General features: G+C 33.6%; 1 non-coding gene across 1 annotated transcript; it reads left to right on the top strand.

The window, feature by feature from the left end:
* Window positions 1-598: 598 nt before the first annotated feature.
* LOC122727163 lies at window positions 599-726 on the top strand. Its single transcript, XR_006353111.1, has one exon. It is a non-coding gene; the product is annotated as a U6atac minor spliceosomal RNA (small nuclear RNA).
* The last annotated feature ends 22,225 nt before the right edge of the window (window positions 727-22,951 follow it).

The following is a 22,951-nucleotide window of genomic DNA, read 5'->3' as shown; positions in this document are numbered from 1 at the left end:
CCTTTCACTTTCCTGGTCTTCTCCTTCTGAAGGGTGCATTCTACTTTTCAATGTCCTTTTTGAAGTGTAATAATTCCCAGGATGAGACATAGGGTAAAAATTGTAATATCACCCAAAATGGAGTACAATGACCATATTCTCTTTTTTTATGCTCAATACTATACTTGTATTAATGTGGCTTTAGACTCAAATAGCAATTGTATCATACCAGTGCCTCATATTCAGATTTTGATCAACTACAACTTTTGTTACATTATCTCCTCAAGCCAAGTCTCCTCCTTTTTTTTACTTGTTTGATTGAATTTATAAATAGAATTTTACTTCTATCTCTCTTAAATTGCAAACTTTCAATAGTCAATAGAATAAAAATCACATAATTTTAGAGTTGGAAGATACCCAGAGGCCATCAAAATATAATCAACACTGAGCAATGATCCCAACTGCAAAATCCCAACAAGTTGTCATCTAGTCTTCAATGATGATATCTAGCGAGGGATACCATAGCTTCTCAGAGCAGTTGATCTCTTGGATACTTCCACTTTTTAGAATATTACTTTTTATATAAAAGCTAAAGCTGTCACTCTGAAACACCTGCCCAGTGTTGTATGAAAGGAGAGAAGGTTATTACTCCCCTTGATAAGGATGGGAGAGGTCCTAGTGGCCTTTACAACACATATACAGTTAAGGCATTGCCACCTACTCTGTGGCATGAAACACCTGCTCATTATTCCTAGTTTTATATTCTAGGGACAAACAAAATAAATATAAACATTCCTCAAGGTAGAAGTACTCCAGATACTTGGAGACTGTTATCATGTTACCTTTGTTTCTCTTTTTTCTTTTTTTCAGGGCAATGAGGGTTAAGTGATTTGCCCAGTGTCACACAGCTAGTAAGTGTCAAGTGTCTGAGGTAGGAATTGAACTCGGGTCCTCCTGAATCCAAGGCCGGTGCTTTATGCACTGCACTACCTAGCTGCCCCCTTCATGTTACCTTAATACATAGGCCCTTCAACTGATCGTTATATGACATGACCACCATATTGGTGACACTCTCAATGCTATACTTCCAGAACTGAACACTTCCAGATATTCAATATATAGGCTGTCAAGAACAATTTCAGGCATAATATCACTTTCCTGGTCCTGAATATTATGCTTCTCAATATACCTAGCTATTTGACTTACTATAAAAATCTTTTCACATTTTGGGAGTGCAGTGCAACATTTTAAACAATAAAAAATCTCCAGTCTATTGAAATCCTTTTATATATCGATTTTAAAATGTATTTTATTTTTCAGATAAAAATATATTTTCTCTAGCTCCACCAATATAAAAGAAAAAATAATTAAACAAAACCCTTATAACAAATATGCACAATAAAGCAAAAAATTTTAATATTATTCTTACCCAAAAATATATATCTCTTCATCTTAGAATTCATCAGCTTTCTGTTAGGCTGTAGATAACACAGATCATCTAGATCTGGTTCATTATATTATTCAGAGATCTTAAGTCTTTCAAAATTTATTTTCCCATTTACAATGTTGTTGCTACTATACAAATTGTTCTCCTGGTTCTGCTCACTTCACTTTGCATTAGTTCACACAAGTGTTTCTAGATTTTTCTATGAATCCATCTCTTTTGGAATTTCTTACAGAAAAATAGTGTTTCATTACAGTAATTATCTTTTTCCTTCAATCATTCCCAAATTTATGGCTACCTCCTTAATTTCTACTTCTTTATCATTCAAAAACGAGCTGTTATAAAGTTTATTGTACATAACTCTTTGATCTCTTTAAAATCATCAACCTAGTTATAACATTTATTGCTGGGCCAAAGAGTATGCAAAGTTTAGTGACCTTTAAAGCATAATTGCAATCATGCTTATTTCCCACAACCTCTCTATTACTTGTTTCATCTTTTATTGGAGGGGAGAGAAGAGAATTTATCCTGTGTTTTTCATCTTTGCCAATTTTTTGCCAACATGTGAGGTTGGACTTCAGAATTGCTTTAATTTGCATTTTTCTAACTATTAAAAATTTGGAGAATCTTTTCTTATGGTTGTGAATAGCTTTAATATCTCCCTTCAAGAACTTTCTGTCCATATTGTTTGGACACATTACTTAAAGAATAGGTCTTATTGTATAAATGTGAATCAATTTCTCATATGTCTTAGAAATTAGGTCTTTCTGAGAGAAATTAGCCATATTTTTTTCAATGATTTTTTCCATTCTAAGTTTAACTACATTAGTTTTGTTTATCCAAAATTTTATGAAATCAAAATTGTGCGTTTTGTCTTCCATGATTTTATCTTTCCCTTGTTTGGTCACAAATTCTTCCAATAGCCAAAGATCTAAAGGGGAATTTCTTCCTTTTTGGATTCCTTATGGTGTGAACTTTTTGTATGTCACTGAATAAATAAATTAATTTAAGTATCCTTGTAATTTTTATTATATTGACTTGTTGCAACCATGAGTGATTAATATTCTTTTAATTATTGAGGTCTGTGGTTATTTCCATAAAGACTATTTGATCATTCTATTCATATAGTTTCTTTTTTTTTGGTAGGTAGACTCCTAAATATTATTCCTGTCACTTTTGTGTTGTATGTATATTTAGTAAATATACATTTTGTTCCCTTTTTCCAAGTCACTGATAAAAATGTTGAAAAAGTGAAGTAAAGAAAGCACACATTTATTAAGTAGCTATTACATAAGCCAGGCACTATGCTAAGTAATTTACAAATATTTTCTCATTTGATCCTCAGAGCAACTTTGAGAGGTAGATGCCATTATTATCCCCAATGTATAGTTGAGGAAACTGAGATAGACAGAGGTTAAGTCATTTGCTCATAGCCACTAAACTAGTAAGTGTCTGAAGCTGGATTTTAACTGAGATCTTTTGTGACTTCAGGTTCAGCACTATCCATTGTGACACCTAGCTGCAATAGTCAAATATGAGAGACCTCTGCAATAAAATGGTATACCTCCCTCCAGATTGAAAATAATCCTTTTATCTATATTTTTGGGTTTGGAATTCTTGAGCTATAACACTATAAACCTAACTGCTAGAATGAAGTATACATTGCTTCATATTGTCCAAAATGATGTGAAGAGATAATTTTGTCAAATGCTTTGCTAAAATAAAGATACTCGTGTATTTTCTGGTATGATAATCTAATACTATTATGTATCATGAGTATTCCTTTTTCTGTGGCAGCCTGCTATCCATCCCAGCATTTTCATCCTGTGCTTTTTTAATTCATGAATTTTGATAGCTCTTCCATATATATCCAATGTTCTGGATACCATATTGGAGTTCTTTTAATATCCCATGATATTTGAGCAGCATTAGAGTGGGTCAGGTTGCTGTATTTCATTCTCGCTCCATTACTAGCCTACAACCTTTTCTAGTTATATATGTTGTTGGCTTCTGTACTACTTCTTAACCCCTTATAATCAATCATGGATATTCAGAACCGAAAGAAACATCATATAAGGTTTTTCTTGCTCAAATCATACATTACAATCTCTTCTAAAAATTGCCCCAAAATGGTTATCCAGCCTTCATTTGAAGACTTTTAGAGGGAATTATTTATATTGTAAAGCATATTATTGCACTTTTAGGAAGCTCTAATTGTCAGGAATTTTTTTTCCTTTATATGCAATTGAAGTAGTCTTCTCTGTGATTTCCATTCATTTCAAGCTCTGTTCTTTCTGCCTAAACAGAACAAGTTTAAACCTTCTTTCACATGACAGACCTTCAAACACTGAAGAAAAACATCATATCTACTCTAAATCTTTTCTGCTCTAGTATAAACATTCTCATTTCTGTCAGCTAATCCTTTCAAGTCATAATGTTCAGGCTCTTTGGCATTCTAGATATATTTCTTTGAATACTCTCCAACTTTTCAATGTCCTTTCTAAAACAAGGTGCCCAAGAGTGGATATTGTATTCTATCTAACAAATTCAGGGTGCCATATCAAATTGTTGACTTACACTGAACTTAAATTTCATTAAAAATGCCAAATCTTTTTCAAACTACTTCCTAGGCATAATTTCCTGTTGTATTTCTGAAGTAGTTAATTATTTTAACCAAGAACAAGATTTTATATTTTTTATTAATCATTTTGATCTCTTTGGGTTTAACCCTGGGAGGTCTTTTAAGATCTTTTCTGGACATTGATTTTGAGATGATGCATTGTCTCTCTCTGCCTTGCATCATTTTTAAATTTGAGAGACATGGCATCCATACCTCCATCTATGTAAATTTGATTAAAAACATGCTTAAAAACTGTATCAACCTTTTAACTACTATTTTTTGAGCCTGGTCATTCAACAAAATCCAAATTCATCATAATAATATTTATTAGATATCCATCCATATTATCTACAAAGATTGTAAAAGGAGGCATGGCAAATCCTTTGTTGAAATATATGCAGACTACATGGACATTTTCCAGATCAACCAACCAGTTGCCACATAAAAAATTATACTACCATGACCTGTTCTTGATAAAGCTATGCTAGTTATTGGTGATCACCACTTCCCTTTTTACATGGTCACAAACACTTATTTATCAATAGATAATTTTTCTCAAGAAATTGCAATTAACCTCTTTGGTCTATATTTTGCAGTTTTCATATGTGTTTTTTTAAATAGGACATTGGTCTTTCTTTAGTCTTGAAACAATTTTGTCATTCTCCCTGATCTTTGAAATATCATTTACAGAGGACTGACAATTATATCCAACAGTTCTGTCACTCTCCTCACTTGGAGCTCAGCCTAGTGGCTCAAACAGAAATGGTGGCTGTTCCTTATTTTTCTTGGGTCTCAGATCCCCATTACCGATTTTTGTCCTTCCCTCTTCAGTAAAAAGATCATTTTTCTTTCCAAAAAGAAAAATAAACTATTGTCAATACGCTATCGCCTGCTGACAATCACTAAGTTTTTGAGTGACCTACAATTCTAGATTTTTCTAATACTATGATGTTCCATAATTCACAGCCATTGAACAACTTCAAGAGGGCATCATGTTTTTTAAAGTTGGGTTTCAAGTCAGGAAGAACGTTGAGAACATTAAAAACACTGTTCAAGTTATCTAATACTTATTACCCAACCCAATTTTTTCCTCCTATTCATCTGAGGTCCAATTCATTGCTCATTAACATTGCCAATCCAAGATATAAGTATTAATGCACTGATTCATTGAGCCACCCATTCAACAAATACCACAATCTGGGATATATGCATACTCTACTCATGTTGTTTTTCTTGAATAGATGACTAAGCCAATATCTCATGTTGATTCATAAAATTACTCTAAAATCCTATGATTAAAGGAAAGAAGGTTAATAAATTTGACCTGTTCATCAATCCATTGCTTCACATCAATGGGGGAAAGCCTTAGGAACAAAAGATAGAAACAGAGGCAATGGTGTCAAGGACAAGACCATTTTAAGGGCCACATCATATACCTATAGGCATCTATCCAGAGGGGAGGCACACACAGTCAAATTAGGCTGTTATAATATGGATTCAAGAATTAGGATGATGCTTATAATAAGGTCACTTGTTCAGTTTGTATTCATGATAGTCCATCATGAGCAAGCCCTCCTCATGTAGAAGTACAGCCCCTAATTGCTAGTAACAGCAATTCATTATATCTGGTCCACCGATGGGTATCAACCATCTAAAATAATAATCATTAAGCATATATTGGCTCCCAGGCATCATTGCTTTCTTTGTAAGTGTTTACACGATGCTTTATGATTTACTCTAATTTTTCCTCCCATTGATAACCTTAAGTTTAAACATCTAGGTATGCTGTAATCCACTATTTCAGAAATTCAGAACACCATCTGCCCATCTCCAGACTTCTGATACCTCCCACATTCTCTTTTTTTCTTAAAGATTATTGAAAATGTTTTTGTCATTATAACTGTAATATATTTTATCACTCTGGAATATTAGGATATAAATATGAACTAATATAAAATATTCTCTTATTTCCTTCTGACTTAAAATTTAAATGTCAATTGGCCTTACTTTTTATCTTTTCAATTTGCATCTTTGATAGAGAACTCAATCCCAAAAGTAATACTGAGTAATTCTACTTTCTGTTATCTATTAATGCTATACCATCTAGTTCATGTATTGGGTAGATGATACACTATTCTGGCTTCTTCTTGCTCTGAACATGGATTAAAATCCATGTGTGCCTTTTTCAACATGATCACATGTCTCATTTTGTCCTAGACTTTGGATTTCTTATCATGATGGTTATAGGTACTATTTTCCTTGAGTGATAACTTCTCGTCTCTTAGACTCACTTTCATCTTGTAGACCCAGCTCTAGAAACCACTTTGAGCCATATAATATACATGCTCTTCATCTGACATTTTTAAACCAGAATCTACGTATTTTCAAGGAAAAACATACAAGTTTCCAGAACTAATCTGAATTGAGAAAGAGGCCAGAAAACAATTGTATAAAGTTCCCATTGGTCTTAAAAGCAAAAAAAAAAAAAACAAAAACCCATCAGGAGTGGCTTGTTAGATGAATTTAGCAGCAGGGAAGCCCGCAGCTCATCAGCTTTCTGTTCCTCAAAAGCAGGTACTTACTGCAGTCAAGAGGAATTATTGCTGAGGGTTTCTGGGCCTGAGGATGTTTTCATTATTTTAAGTCAGAACAATATCAAAAAAATCCCTCTTGTTTTCTTTCTTCGCTATAATAATTCATATTGTTTAAACATTTCTGCTCCAGTTTCTAGTTGTTTTATTCAAAGAAAATAATAAATTACAATAAAATACAAATTATCTTGTATAAGATAGAGAAATCAATCACATTACTAAACTTTGAAGAAGGATTTTCTTCTTTGTTCTTTTGTTTACTTATTGTACTTTGGGAAGACCAGGACCATCTACTGTACCATAATGTACCTGAGTATGGCACATAATAAGCATTTGATAAGTGTTTGTTCAATGAATTAACTCCAGCATTCTATATAATGGGTATCTTTACTGAATTAGAATCAAACATCTGTTTTTTTTTTTAACTGTAACATTCACAACTACAAATTTCTTAAAAGAAAGATAATTGGCCAGCTATACTGAGAGGTAGTGAGATGGTATATCAAATATTTCAATTCTTCAAGATCAACTTTCTGCTTTTATTGTGTCACAGAAACTCTGCATGCATATTTCCTGATCATTATCATGTGTTTTGGAACTAGGAAGGCATCTCACAAGAGTCACACAAGCAATAGACCTTGGGGAAAAGAGTGCCAGATATAGAGTCAAAGGACCTAGGTTTGAATACTGGCTATACCTGTTCCCACTCCTCTGATCTTGGGCAAGCCATTTAACCTCCATAATTTCCTTCTTAACTGACTCAGTTTCCTCATCTGTAAAATTAAGTAGCAACACTCAGTGACATCCATGATCCTTTCTAAATCTAAAGATAGGATTTTATCATCCTATAATGAGTGGCACAAGGGGGATCTGTAGGCCTAAAACAAAACACCTGGGGTCAGGCGCATGGTAGAGAACAGAAAGAATGAGAGAAGAGAGGTAAGGCTACAAAATATACTGAGTCTCAGTCACCAAAGGGCTCCAGTTACTGATGTCTTGGGTATGTTTGACTTCAGGCGTTAGCAGAAAGAAGGATCAAAAGTCAGTAATATTCCTCTAGGTAGCTCATCCCTTTGTAGTGTGACAGTTTTTTTTTCAAATAAAAATGTGAAACGAATACTACCCCCGACCAGCACCTCTGCTTCATGAGCCAGAGTTGGAGGAGTCAATAAAGCGTCAACAAATACCTGCTCCCTATCTTTTATTTTATAGGTAGAGAGTCATTTATAGGAGGTTAGTATCAATATCAAGTTAATGTGTTTAGATAAGAGTATGCCATGCTTACAAAGTGTTAGTTCCAGGGCAATGGAGTTGAAAAAGAAAGTATGGGGTCATATTGGCTCAGAATTATTCTATCGGACAGAAAACCAAAGAGCTGTAAGATACTTTTTACATGTCTAAAAAAGAAATAACTATGGAACAACTGAACTCATTTTTGTTTGTGATATGGCAATTTCAATCAAAACTAGAATTTATAGATTGTAGAGTTAAATGGTATTTTGCATCCTAACCTTAACCTAAAGCATGATTTCCTTCTGACATCCCTTCAAGAAGAATTCAGTAAAATTCAAGAAACTAAGCACCTACCAAAAATTAAAGTAGAAAGAGAACTCAGAAGTCAATTAATCTTATCCTTATCAAAAACAAAAAGAAGCGGGGCAAGAAGGTGGCACAGTGAATAGAGCACTGGACCTGGATTCAGAAGGACCTGAGTTCAAATCCAGCCTCAGACCCTTGACACTTACTAGCTGTGTGACCCTGGACAAGTCACTTAATCCCCACTGCCCCATAAAAAAAGAAGAATGCACATTATAATGAACCTGAAAAGTGGTTATCCAGTCTCTGCTTGAAGATCTCCAATAGTGGGTACCCTTTTTGAGGTAACCAGTTCTGATCTACTGCTCTAGTAGCCCTGTTCAAAAAGGGAGCAGTGGAGAGATAAGATAACTTTGGCCTGACAACTTCCTTATCTGGAGACTCATTCTAGAATTTTCCCAGGAATTTAAGTCAAGCTCATTGGTCTATAGTTTGAAGATTATGTCCTCTTCCTTTTTTTCTTAATTGGGGAAATATTCCACTTCTCCAACTCTTTACTTACTTACCTATCCTATAAAATTTTTCAAATAGCACTATTCGTGCCTTAGCCATCTTATCAACTATTCTTTGAGTGCCTAGCACATAGCAGATGCTTAATAAAGGCTTCATGATTGAATGATTGATACCTGGGGAATTAGTGCAACTGGGCCAGGCAACTTGAATTCCTCAAAGGTGAGTGAGTGGCCTCTTACTATCACCCTACTTATCATGGGAGTCAAGAACCTGTTAGCTATTTTTGTTGTTCTGTCACTGACAGTCAAATGCCATTTTCCTTACCTAAGAAAACTGAAGCAAAACAAGATTTGGACAGCTTTGCCTTCTCTCTGTTTTCAGGTATCATCGTCCCAATAACAACAAACAGCTATTCACTCTTTTATCTTCCTTTTTTCTCCCAAAATAGTTTTTAAAAAGAAAAAAAATCGGGGCAGCTAGGTGGCGCAGTGGATAGAGCACCGGCCCTGGAGTCAGGAGTACCTGAGTTCAAATCCGGCCTCAGACACTTAACACACACTTACTAGCTGTGTGACCCTGGGCAAGTCACTTAACCCCAATTGCCTCACTAAAAAAAAAAAAAAATGCATTGTCTTTAGTATTCCATGTAAGTTTGAGCTTATTCTGAGATTTAGTAAAAATGATACCATCTTATAAAACTGTGCCACATTCTAATGTACAATACTGATACTGGAGTTTCCTAACAGGAAACTCTCCAGCAATTTTCACAGGGGGGAAAAAGAGAGACTTGTTTTTGATTTCCTCTAACTTGCCCAGCCAACAGCCACACTGTTAGGCTCATGCCACAGAAAGGTTCCACTGAGGTTAAACCAGATGAATTAGAAGTAGATTAATTAGAATCACTAGAGGAACACAAGAACAGGAAGGGTAAAATTCATTGGGAAAGCCTACTGAGATTATCAATGTCCTAAAGACATGTGATCACTCTTTGGGATAGACAGTACAGATAATTCAGATAGATCCACAACAGTCCACTCATTCTTTTATTTTGCACAGAATGAAGATAAAACTAGTAGTAGTAATAGTCGTGGTAATGGTGGTGGTGGTGGCAGTGGTGGTAATATTAGTAGTAGTTACATAGCACTTTAATATTTGGAAAGCACTTTCTCATTTTATTCTCACAACAAACCTGTAAGGTAGATGGTATTATTAGCCTCATTTTCCTCAGATGAGGAAACTTGTGCTGAAACATGTTAAATGATCTGTCCAGGGTCACATAGCTACTAAGTATTTGAGGCAAAATTCAATAGCAGTTTCCTTCTAGTTTTTAGAAATTAGCTGACATAAAACAAAAACCAGACATAACTCTCCTTAAGTGCTATCCATACCAAAGAGTATAGAATAGTGTTTGGATAACAGATTATGGTAATTCCACTGAAAACCAGGATATTCAAAACAGAAACAGAAATAAATAGAAACAGGAATGATTATAATTAATAAGCTACAAAGAGAAAAAAGGAAGAAAATACAATGCTTCTGGAGAGTCTACAGGTCACAATCTATGATTTTGGATTTCTGACGGGTCCATCAATGTTATCATAGAAAAATATAAAAATTTATTGCTGAAAATTTAGAATACAAGTCAAATGAAAGCTTCACACAAATTGATAGTATAAGCTATGTCAGGGAGAGGCCCTGATTGACTAAAAGAGAAAAGAAAATTAATATTGGCAATGTAAGTGAGTTCTGATAATAAAACATTTTCTATTAGTATACATGTTATAGGGCATAAAGAAAAAGAATGAAGATTATTTAGTCTGAACCAAAGTAGGTCTTTATAGGTCTGCAGTAAGCCTTAGAATTGGTACAGGTCAGCTTGATGTATTTCATCTCAGCCAGAGAGGGATCAGAAGCCACTTAATATGCAAATATGTTATTGGTCTTGGGAACACAGAATAGAGAAGATTTTCCCTTCACCCCTTTCCACTGCCCCTGTGGTCAACACTGCTGATGAAGTAGGTTAAAGCAGAAATACACAGGGGAGTGAATGTGAGTACTCATTTTATGATGAAATAGTTGTTTAGTTGTTTCAGTCCCATCTGAATCTTCATGACCCCATTTGGGATTTTCTTAGCAAAGATATTGGAGTAATTTGGCATTTCCTTCTCCAGCTCATTTTACAGATGAGAAAACTGAGGCAAACAGGGTTAAGTAATTTACCCAGGGTCACACAGCTAGTAAGTATCTGAGGCCAGATCTGAAATCAGGAAGACTCATCTTCCTGACTCCAAGCCCAAGACTCTAGTCACCATGCCACCTACTTGGCCATATTGAAATAAAATCTGCCTTGAAGATGGAGTCACTCTTAAAGAAAGGGAAAATTCAGGGATTCTCTTTATTTGCCTCTACAATATGAAAAGTAAAACAAAACACAAAAAAATTATCATCTAAATTCAAATTCAAAGAACTTACCACCTAAAAGAGGGAGGGATTATGATATGCAAGCAAGTAATTATTATGCAAATTATCACAGAACCACGTATTTGGAATGGCAGTACTTTGGGCATCATCTAGTATATCCTATAGCATAACATGAATCCCCTTTACAACCAAGTATACTTTGATCCTGCACTTAAAGATATTCCTTACTGGAGGGTTGCTGTCTTTTCAGGCAGTTCATTACACTTTTTAAAAAAAAATCTGTAACTATTAAGAAGTCTTTCTTACTATTTACAACTTCAACTTAATTACTCATAGCTCCCTTTTTGGTGAAACAAACCTATTCACTCATCACATAACAATACTTCAAATGGTTAAAAGTGACTATCATATCTGAGGCCGGGATTTGAACTCAGTTCTTCCTGAATCCAGGGCCAATGCTTTATCCACTGTGCTACCCAGCTGCGCCTAAATATCCTCAATTATGTAAATTGATCATCGTAATTTGTGACTTCTAATCAACTCACTGTGCCAGTCAACAACCTCAGGACACACTTCAATATGTCGACATCCTCCCTAACATATAATTCCCAGAAGGAAGGGCTTGCAAGGATTACACTGGCTTCTGTGGCAATACTGATCCCAGAGGTAAAGCTGGAAAAATCAGGGAACAGATATGCCAATTTAGCCACAGGTCTTCATCTCAGCGTAATGGCAAAGAGCAGTATATGCCACCAAGATCACCAAAGTAAAAAAAAACAAAAACTCCTATCTCTTTCACTTAAACTTGAACTGTGGATTAATGAGCTTTGTTGGAAGGGAAGGGGGAATAGCCAGGAAGAGGAGAGAAAGTATGGCCTGAAGCATTGTGGATCTTTGGAGTTTGTGAAAAGTAGAATCCCAGAATTCATCTCTAAAGTGATATTAAAATGCTGGAGCATTCCAATCAGTGTGTGTGTGTGTATCCCTGATTATATTATAGCTAGATAATGTCTTCAGTGCTAGGAATTACATAAATATGTATATGTATGTATGTATATGTAATATATATGTAATTCCTACCACTGAAGACATTATCTAGATATAACATAATCAGGGAAAAATACAGTAATTATAGCTTTCCCTTCCTCCCCATTCTGCTTAATATTTCATGTATCTCTTCATGCAGAATAAGAACAAATAAATTGTTTGGCTTCAATGCCACACTGTTTGTTTTTAGTTTCTGGTCAATTAATATATTCAATTTTTAAAAAATTTAATATTATTTAGCCTTTATGACTCTCCTAACCTACAGTTTGCAATTAAATATTTGAACCCAGAGGTTGGATTTTACATTAATCCTTGATAAGCCTAATATCAAAATATTGAATTCATTGTTCTAAATTACCAGTATTTTTGGATCTTTATTCTATCACACAGTAAGATGAATATCTTTTCTGGCTTTGTTCCATTTACATAATTGATGAGTGCCATATAAGTTTCAATTAATGGCATTGTTGAAAATATAGAATGGAATAAGTCAAGAAACAGATTCTCGACTTTCACTTCATAAGAAACTTGCATCCAGATTGACATTAATTAGTACACTGTGACCACTCATTCAACTGTGTCTAAATCCACTTAACTATATTGACATGATTTCTGATATCACTAAAACAAATCAGAGATTGAGGAGAGTAAACCTTAAAACTAAAAAGAAATGGGTCACTTTCAGAGAAGGTGATCACAGAAGGTTCCCTGTATTCAGTAGCATCTGAACTGTAACTTGAAGAAAAAGAAGCATTTCAACAGGGAGAGATGAGATGTCAGGGTATTTTAGGAATGGAGGATAGACTTTGCTAATGCACAGATGTGTGGAAATTCAAGAAAAGATCAAGGTATTCCAATTTGGATCAAAAAATTTGTGTATGTCATAAATAATATGAAGTAAGGCTAGAAATATAGGTTGGAATCAGATAATAAAAAAGGTCTTCAGTTCCAACTTAGGCAATTCATATTTGGTCATATTGACCATAGGGGTGCATTGAAGTTTCTGAGAAAAGGAGTTACATGATCAGACTAGCATTTGAAAGAATATTTTGATAGGATTGTAAAGGGTGAATTGGATAGGATAGATTATGTAAAAGAAGACCAGTTGGGAGGTGGGGTACAGGAATAGTCCAGGGATGAACTGAATTAGGTTGTGAACTAGAGTGCTTTCAGTGTGAATGGAAAGGAACCAATGTGGGCAATAAGTGTTACAGTGATAGAATTTAATAGGCTAAAGAAGGAAAGCAGTGGTCCTCAAGGCATACACCAGGAACTTTCAGAGGTCCCTAAGGCCCTTTGAGTGGGTCTGTGAAGTGAAAATTATTTTCATAATAATATTAAGACTTTTAAATTTCTATTATGGTAAATACTGATAGATATAATTCATATAAACAAAAGCCCCCCCCCAAACCCTAAACAGGTGGTTTTCAATAATTTGTAAGAGTTTAAAGGGATCTCAAGATGAAAATGTTTGAGAATTGCCTCATGTGACAGTAAGGGAAAGATAAGGAATCTATGTATAGATTTGGAAGTCATGTTCAGAGGTTTAATATCTGAAGTCTTTGTTAAGGATGAGATCACCAATGAAGAGACTACAGAGAAAGAAGAAATTTATTCAGCCATTCCCCAATTGATGGGCATCTCCTCAATTTTGAATTCAACTTTTTAAAAATCTCTTTTTCAATACTAACCTAGTAGTGGTATTACTAGGTCGAAGAGTAATCATGGTTTTATAGGCCTTTTGACATAGGTCCAAATGGCTCTACAGAATGTTTGAATCAGTATACAACTTTACCAAGAGTGTATTAATGTTTCATTTTCTCCATATCCCCTACAACATTTGTCATTTTCCTCTGCTGTCTTATTATCCAATCCAATATGTATGAGGTAGTACCCCAGAATTGTTTTGACCTGTAACTCACAGCACTTGCATATATTGTTCTCTTTGCTTCATATATTACTTCATTTTGGATCTGTTCATATAAGTCATTCCATGCTTTTCTATATGTTTGTTGTTTCTTACAGAACAGTGATATTCCAATACACTTGCACTACAAATTATTTACACATTCTACAATTGATGGGCATCATCTTTATTTCCAGTTCTTTGCTTCCACAAAAAATGGTGCTACCAACATTTTAGTGTATGTGGGGTCTTTTTATTAATGAGTTTTTATGAGGCATATGCCTAGCAGCAAATTCTTTGGGTTAAAAGGCATGGATTTTAAGCACTCTTTCATAATACCAATTTGCTTCCCAATATTTGTGTATCAATCTATGGCTCCACATGTACCTGCCTTCTACAACACACCTATCATTATCCTTTCTCATCTTTTATCACCTGTACCAATAAATTTTGCATGATATAAAACATCCAGGGTTTTTTATTTGAATTTATCTTATTAGTAATATAGAACATTAGGGATTTATAGCATTTTTTCATATGTTTAGTAATAGTTTGAAATTATTCCTTGAGAAAATATTGTTCATGTCTCTTGAGTATTTATCTATTAAAGACAAGGTTTGGGGCTTATATAATTTATTAGATGCCTGGAAATCTTGGATATGAAACTTTTATCCAAGAAATTAGATAAAAAATCTTTCCCCATTTATTTGATGAATTAATTTTTTGTAGAAATGCTTTTTATTTCATGTAATGGAAATTCTGCTTCATTTTTTATAATTGACTCCATCCCATGTTTAGTTAAGAATACTTCTCCCTACATATAGTTGTGAAGGATATATAAACTGTTTCTCTTTTTACTTTGTGCTATAACTTCTAAGACTAAGGGGATGTATCAATTTTATTAACTGTTAATTATGACTTACTATATTATTATAAATCTAATTTCTACCAGACTATTTTCTACTTTTTCTAGAAAACAGTTTTTTTATAATATGAAGCATTTAATCATTTAAATAACCTGAAAAGAAATTTCAGTATCATATTAGCTCAGCATACATTTTACTGAAAAATATAGAAGTTATGATATAAAATAATTTTAGACCTAGAAATTATGTCTAAATTAAGTCTAGATTAAGTCTAGAAAATAAATTATTTGGGACAAAATGTTACTATAGATTTTTTCAAGAATAAACTAGAGGTGGGAAATGTGATTAAAAGTTTCATGTATTTATATCTCTCTCTTCAAAAGAAAATGTGCAGACAGTATGTTTCTATACTAAATCAGAAAAGAGAGACTACTCAAAGTTAACAAATACATTGGCATACAGGTTTTCAGTACAAACCAATGATGCAATAGAATGAATGAGGTAAGATTAATCTAAATCTTGGAAGAAATGCTTAAGAATGAGTAGACACTGGTAGTAAATCTCAATTTTCTTAAGAACAAGAAGTATGTAAATGACTAAAGCTGGTAACTGATTTGACATCATGATTTTAATAAACACCATGACCTTGCTACATGTTAAATATATAGAATATTAAAGTTGGAATGGGATCTCATCTAGCTAGAAAAGATTTCAACTATTCTTCCCATGGAGGTAAACTTCCCAGGGAGGCCAACAACAACTTGCTAGATATTTATTAAGTTCCTACTATGTGTCAGGCATTCCAGAAACATCAGTTAACAAGTACTGAAAAGCGTGTCAAAAATAATTGTTTTTTCTTCGAGAACAAAGCAGGTCTCCCTCCTTCAGCAACTGCTCCAATGTCAACAACTATTAATGTTCATCACCAAATCCACTGCTTAGAGAGAGGACAAGAAATTTCTGATATCCTTTGATGGGGTCTTTTGGCTTTCTTTACTATTAAGCATAATTTTCAGCTGAGACAAATAGTGCTTCTTTTTACTGAGACTCTGAGGAGGAACCAGGTGTTGACTGTACAGATGTAGGTGTCCTGAAAATTAATGCTGGATTATTATTTTGGGAACCAGATTTATTACTGCTTAAGTATTTTTTCTTTTTTCTTTGTAGATCCTATAGTTTTTATATCTGGTATCTTCATGCCAGGTTTGATTGTGGGAGTGCTAAGATTATTTTTCATTTCTGCCAGGAAGCTTCTGCTTTTACCATTATACCCCACTGTTTTGTTACATGTTTTGCAGGTAACCAACAGAACAATTTGAAGGACCAGTACTTTTTAAGAATCTGTTTCTTTAAAATTGGGTCTACAATTTTTAAAATTCTAGATTAAAAAGTTTCTTTATGGGGCAGCTAGGTGGCGCAGTGGATAGAGCACTGGCCCTGGAGTCGGGAGGACCTGAGTTCAAATCCGACCTCAGACACTTAACACTTACTAGCTGTGTGACCCTCGGCAAGTCACTTAACCCCAATTGCCTCACTAAAAAAAAAAAAAAAAGTTTCTTTACTTTTGGTGTTAGTTTTGGCTTGGGCTTGAGGCAAACGCTGTACCTATCCAACACCAGAAACTAATAACAAGATGGACACTGGCTTTCTGAAACTAAATCTGAAACTTCATCTTTCTAGTTTTTTTTTCTTCTAATAGCCTAGATATGGTACAACTTATTTTATTATATATGGGACTTCCAAGATGTTTTTTTCTTTATATTTCTTGTATTTTTGGTTTTTGGGGGTGCTTGCAAGTCAAATAATTTTGTTATGCCAATTTTTAAGAATACAGTAAATACCCCCCTTTTATTGAACATTCACCTTTTTTTTCTATTTATGATTAGACTCAAGTTTACAGGGTCATTTGGGGTTATGTTTTGAGCTTCTCTGATTTATAATATATATTATGCCATTCTGTTTTGCTTTTTCTGCCAGGTGCAGAATAGTTTTGTGCTATTTGAATTGTCTTCCCTTTATATTTGAATTCCACATTTGCAAAGTAACTACACACAAATCACTTGAATGGTATCATTTTTAATGGGTCTCTGTATAACTATATGAAAAATAGTAATAAGATGATAGTGGATATAAACTAGATCTATGATTTCATTGACACAGCAAACTACCAAATAAGGAAATTCCTTTCACCAATGTACTTTATCATTTTCTTTACAACAAATAGTCTTACTTGCCTGAAGTTAAGTGACTGTCCCAAGATCACAGAACAAATACATATTTAGAAAAGGGACTTGAACTCAGGTCTTCCTCATTTGTCCTCCACTGACTATGCCATACTTACTTGCTAATAAGAACAGTAGCTTACACTATTCAAGATATGATAAAAAATGAAAACAGTGACTTTTTTTCTAATTTTTCTAATTTTTTTCTACTAATGTAGTCTTGATTCCAATTTGGAATCCTACCCTCTTTGTCAGTAAATTGATCCCAAAGTGGTCAAAGACAAATAAGAATGATCCATACAGAAGCCAACATTTATGGTAACACTTTCTCATATTCAGCATTGAAATCTAAGTATATACAATAGGGAATGAGTGAACAAATTTCGGCATGTGAATGTAATAAAACATTATAGTGTAAGAAATTATGAATATGATGTTTCAGTGAAATTTGGGGAAATAGATATGAATTAGTATGGAATGGAAAAAGCAAAAGGTGGAGAATAATTAGTATTATGTCATCAATAAATAATAATAGTAACAGTAATAGAAACTATCTTTGAAAGAATTTTGAACTCTTATTCTTGCAATAAAAAGTCATGACCATAAAAGACCAACAAAGATGCATACCTCCTGAATCATGGTAGAGCAGAGGAAATATGCAAGATGATACATACATTTTTAGACATAATCAACATGTTGATTTGTTTTTCTTGACTAATTTGTTATGAGATGAGCTTTTTTTGAGTTGAATTAGTGAATATTAAGAGTGCTTGAAACACAAAACATAGAATATTTAAAAGTAAAAATACTTAGAACACCACAAAAATAAATGTAGCATGGGAAATAAAGGCAAAATAAAATATGTTAGGTGGTTTCTACCATTTCTAAAGGAAATAGAAAGCAAACTCCTCAAGGCTTGGAATAAGTTTACTTCCATAATCCAATGAAGTGTTTGACACATAGTAGGTGCTTAATAAATATTTATAGAATTAAACTAATTTCAATTCATGCAATAATAAGATTCTTACTTTTAATTTTTCTGTTCTAGGTCTGACATCTGTGTTAATGATGGAAAAGCCAAGGTTAGTATATCAATAGAGTTTAAATCAGGCTAAAGCTTATTGAGGGTCTAGACCAAGTTGAGACCTATATGATGGTCCCACAAGAGCAGAGAGTCACTACTGCCTATGGAGGGAAAAACCCCAGTTTAGAAAAATGTAGTGGGTTAAAGCTTCTGTGCTAATCAAAATTGGGATTGGGCCCCAAAGTGAACATCAAACTTCTAGACTGGAGAGATGTGGAGACCCAGCTTAATAAATAAACAAACAAATGAATGAATAAATGAAAGGACAGGTAAGTGAATTAATGAATAATGAATAAAATGTATAAATACATAAATTAATTACTTTCCATTAACTTCTGCATATCCCTAAGTCTTTAAGTGACAGTTCTTGTTCTAACACAAATGCATATAACTATTGCTTATTGTGAGAGCTAATTCTCCTCTTGTTAAAACATGTTTCCCTGAGGAAATGCTATAAATATGCTATTGGTATATAGTAAGGGTTTGAGTAAATGAGATATTAAAAATTCAATACAGTAACAATATTTACTAATATTATTAAATAAACATCAAAAATCACTTTATTGGGGCAAAAAGTTTGGTGTTCTTTATTTAAAAACATAAAACATATAAACTTCCATGCTGTGGATTAGTATGTAGAAGTTCTACATATTTGACTTTTACTTGCATATCATGGAAATACTTATTATAGGCTACAAGTAAACCAGAAAACAAAAGAACCATATTTACCAGAAGCCCTGCTTTGGTGTGTTGATAAATTATTTTCTAGAATTCATATTAACAAGCACATTACAGAAGAGCTATTTAGCCTTCCACTATTACAGCTCAAGGTAATAAGTGACATATTTGAACATTAAGGAAGGAAACCTCTGGAGTGTGTAGATCTCTACATTGCCCACTGGAAAGATTACAGGGCTTTTTCTTTCTGTTAAGAATATGCTGTTATCCCAGTAACTTCAGAAGTCGCTTATTACATATCCCAGTGAAATTATTCCAATGCATTCCCTTGTTCTACTTACCCTCCTCCTTCCCCTCCCCATTTACTGACTGCTGGTTTGCTGGAGATCTTGAACTTGAGAAAGGTTAGACATCACAATGCTGGAGCAGTTTGTGAGCATCAGCAGATTTAGCTTGTAATTTCATTGATCTATATAGGCTTGCTGTTTGCAAACCAGCTGCTGCACTGTTTCCCCACAGCTACTGATCTGAGTAGCATCGATTTTTTTTTCCCTTACATTAACATAGCATTACTTCTTTAATGGGCTATAAATGGCTGGATGTAAATACAAACAGGGCTGCAAAAGGAAAACGTCAGACTCCTTTTTAAGGGATTCCATCTATTAATATTTGCCATAAAAATTATAGCAGAAATTATTGACAAAAGTAATGCAATTTTGATTTTCACGCAATTTGGTTTGTTTGCAGATACGTAGCATCTGCCAAATGATTTTCTTTGCCCAATGCATTAGCTAAAGCACTACAATAACACTGCATTTATAGATACTGTAAATTCACACCATTACCTACAGTATGAGAAAATTCAGCTTTTGAAAGACCAAAGGAAGTAGATGGTAACTTAATGAAGTCTGAATTTCTGTCAGCTGTGGAAAGGACATACATGGATTATGTTCCTTTACCTTTAATGAAATTAGGAAAAAGTATTTTCAAGAGCACTGCTATTAATATATCCAAATTTATAATAAGGGCATTAAAAAGACAATGTTGCCTTAATTAATGTTCTTAATCCCCTAATGGCAAGAATATGGATATCAATGTGGGGTAGGGAGATACCTATGTTTATGTCAAGGAAATTGGCTGTTTTTTCTCCAAGTTCTGTATTTGACCTAAATTATAAAAATAATAATTATAGGAGACAACACTGAAAAATAGAATAAAAGTTATTTTTGAACAGATGTTAGTTTATTAAATACTTACATTTTGTGAAAGAGAATATTAAATACTGCTTAAAATACAGTCTCGGCCTTAATTCGCTTCTTAAATTGCTTTATATAGATCAGAAGCTATTAACCAGAGCCTTTGTTTAAAGTTTCAAGAGATGAAACCAACAATGAATTTTACAACATGCATTTAAAGTTTTCTACCACTAGACTGGTTCAACTTTCAAACTGATAGGTATTTTAAAAAAATCCTTCATGTCCATAGGATCTACTGTGTTGGAAATACTTTATATATATACTTTATCTAGATAAAATCTTAGATGTAAATTTTGGGTCCCATTCCCTCTTTTTTACAAATGAGGAAATAGAGGCCCAGAGAGATTGTCACTAGCTCAACACCAAACAGATACTAGCAGAGCCAAGAGGTAAAATCTCTTCTTATAAAGAGAGCTCTCACTAAGCATATCCACCAAGAAGTTAGGCAGTACTATTTTATACAGACTATCAAATTCCTCTGTATAACTGGAAGTAGTTTCTTGGATCCTTTCTTTTGCTCCTTTGAAAATATATATATATATATATAAACTTATTATAGGGGCCGCTAGGTGGTGCAGTGGATAGAGCACTGGCCCTGGAGTCAGGAGTACCTGAGTTCAAATCCAGTCTCAGACACTTAACACTTACTAGCTGTGTGACCCTGGACAAGTCACTTAACTCCAATTGCCTCACTAAAAAAAAAAAAAAACAAAAAAAACAAAAGAAAAAAAACAACTTATTATATAAAAAGATACTAAACCCAAAGTATACTAAGGACTTCCATTTTTAGGTTTGACTTTAAATATCTGTGTTTCATTTCACTAAATCTTCTCAACTTCCATAAGCCAAACTTCACCTAAATTGAAAGTACCAAGACACTACCAATGAGTGTAAATAATTATCATTATGTATATTTAGAAAGCATTTTTTTTTAAGATGCTCAGAATATTTTCTACCTTGATTAGTTTAAATGTAATGTCACTGTGGTATTTTTAATTAAAAAATTTAAAATAAATCATTTCATTTGATCTTCCCAATGTCTTATCAAGCAGGTTCAATTTAATTCACCATATCTTGAAATAAGGTCCAACAGATAATCATTATGTTGTGTATGATAGTTATTAGGATTTAAATCTCATTTTTTACTACGCTAGGCTCCAGAGAAGGAATCGTGTTTTATCTAAAATTATTGTCTTCCCCTTTACCTAACGTTTTTTACATAGGGGAAACATTTATTAAATGTGTATTGAATGAATAGGAAACATTTATGTCCTCAATTGTTTCTTAGTATTTCTGATAGATTTTTTTTTAATTTGTGGAGGGATCTTCGGGGCAGATAGAACTTCTGATTTCATTGTTCATTGTGATTTCATCCTCCCAGTGAGGAGTGCAGACTGTGACTTTGCAACGTACAGTCATAGCGAATTGTTTGAGATAATGGAAGGCTGAGTGATTTACCCAGGATTATAGCAGCATTCATTATATATCAGTGGAAGGACATGAACTCAGGTCTTCATGTCTCTAAAATTATAAACTATCTAACAAGCCATTATGCATTTCATAGTCCATCACCATATATATATATATATATATATATATATATATATATATATATATATATATATATATATATCCAAGAACCTTCCCAATGTAATGGAAAGCCCACATTCTCTTACATGGAAAAAAAGTATGATCATTTAATTTAATCATTCATCAAACCCCCAAAGGTAGAACAGGAATATATACAATATCTCTCTCCCATATTCCTTTTGTTTTTTTAAAGGCTAAAATTCAAATAAAATCAGCCTTGAGAAGTAACAAAACCTTTTTCTAATACAAGGATCAATGATAGGAGTACTCCAGGAATGTACTTTGTAAGGAGATTGTGTTCAAGTATTTGTTGGTAAGTTTTTATTGTGTCAAAGCAAAATATATGAATATATTTCTGTAATTTTTAACATGCTGATATTTCCTTTTCTCCTTAAACATAGGACAAAATGAAAATTAACCTTTTCTTAATGACTAAGGGTCATCCTTTCTGAACATTAATTATCACCCTGTACTGTAATGTTTTCACAGTCTCTTTAGATGTATAGGGATTTTTTTTGACTGTACTCCAAATGACCTCAAAACGCTATGCTTTTTAAGTTCCTGTGTTTGAATTTTCTGTCACTTCTCTCTATCCGGCTGTTAGCTATAATTTCTTTTTTCTATCAGCGTGCTTCTGTATTTCAGTTCTTTGGCCTTCCAATTACCTGGTTCTAATATGCCTGAGAGGGAGCCATAATGCAGTGGATAGAGAGCTGGTCTCAGTTAGTAAAACATGAGTTCAAGTCTTACATCACACACTCCAGCTATGTGACCTTGGGAAGTCAACTTAACCCCTCAGTGTCCCCAAGTACTGCTACAAGATGACATACAAACTGTAGAACAGATGTTAATCTGCATTGATAAAATGAGTTTCTTCATTGAGTTTCCTATACACACACACATACATACATATATGTGTATATATGCATGTAGATACATTTATATACATGTATGTGCATACATATGTGTATACATTTATATACATAAATGTGTAAATTATACGTAAGTCAAGTCAATAATCACTTATTAAGCACATACTATGTGCCAGGTACTGTGGTAAGGAATGGCTATCAGGGCAGCTACATGGCTCAGTGGATAAAGTGCCAGATCTGGAATCTAAAAGACCTGACTTCAAATTTTGTCTTAGATACTGTGTGACCCTAGGCAAGTCACTTAATATGAAAGTTGTTGGACATAA

Source organism: Dromiciops gliroides, chromosome 4 (assembly GCF_019393635.1).
Source record: "Dromiciops gliroides isolate mDroGli1 chromosome 4, mDroGli1.pri, whole genome shotgun sequence".
NCBI classification, from domain to species: domain Eukaryota; kingdom Metazoa; phylum Chordata; class Mammalia; order Microbiotheria; family Microbiotheriidae; genus Dromiciops; species Dromiciops gliroides.
This window is presented reverse-complemented; position numbering and strand designations above follow the sequence as displayed.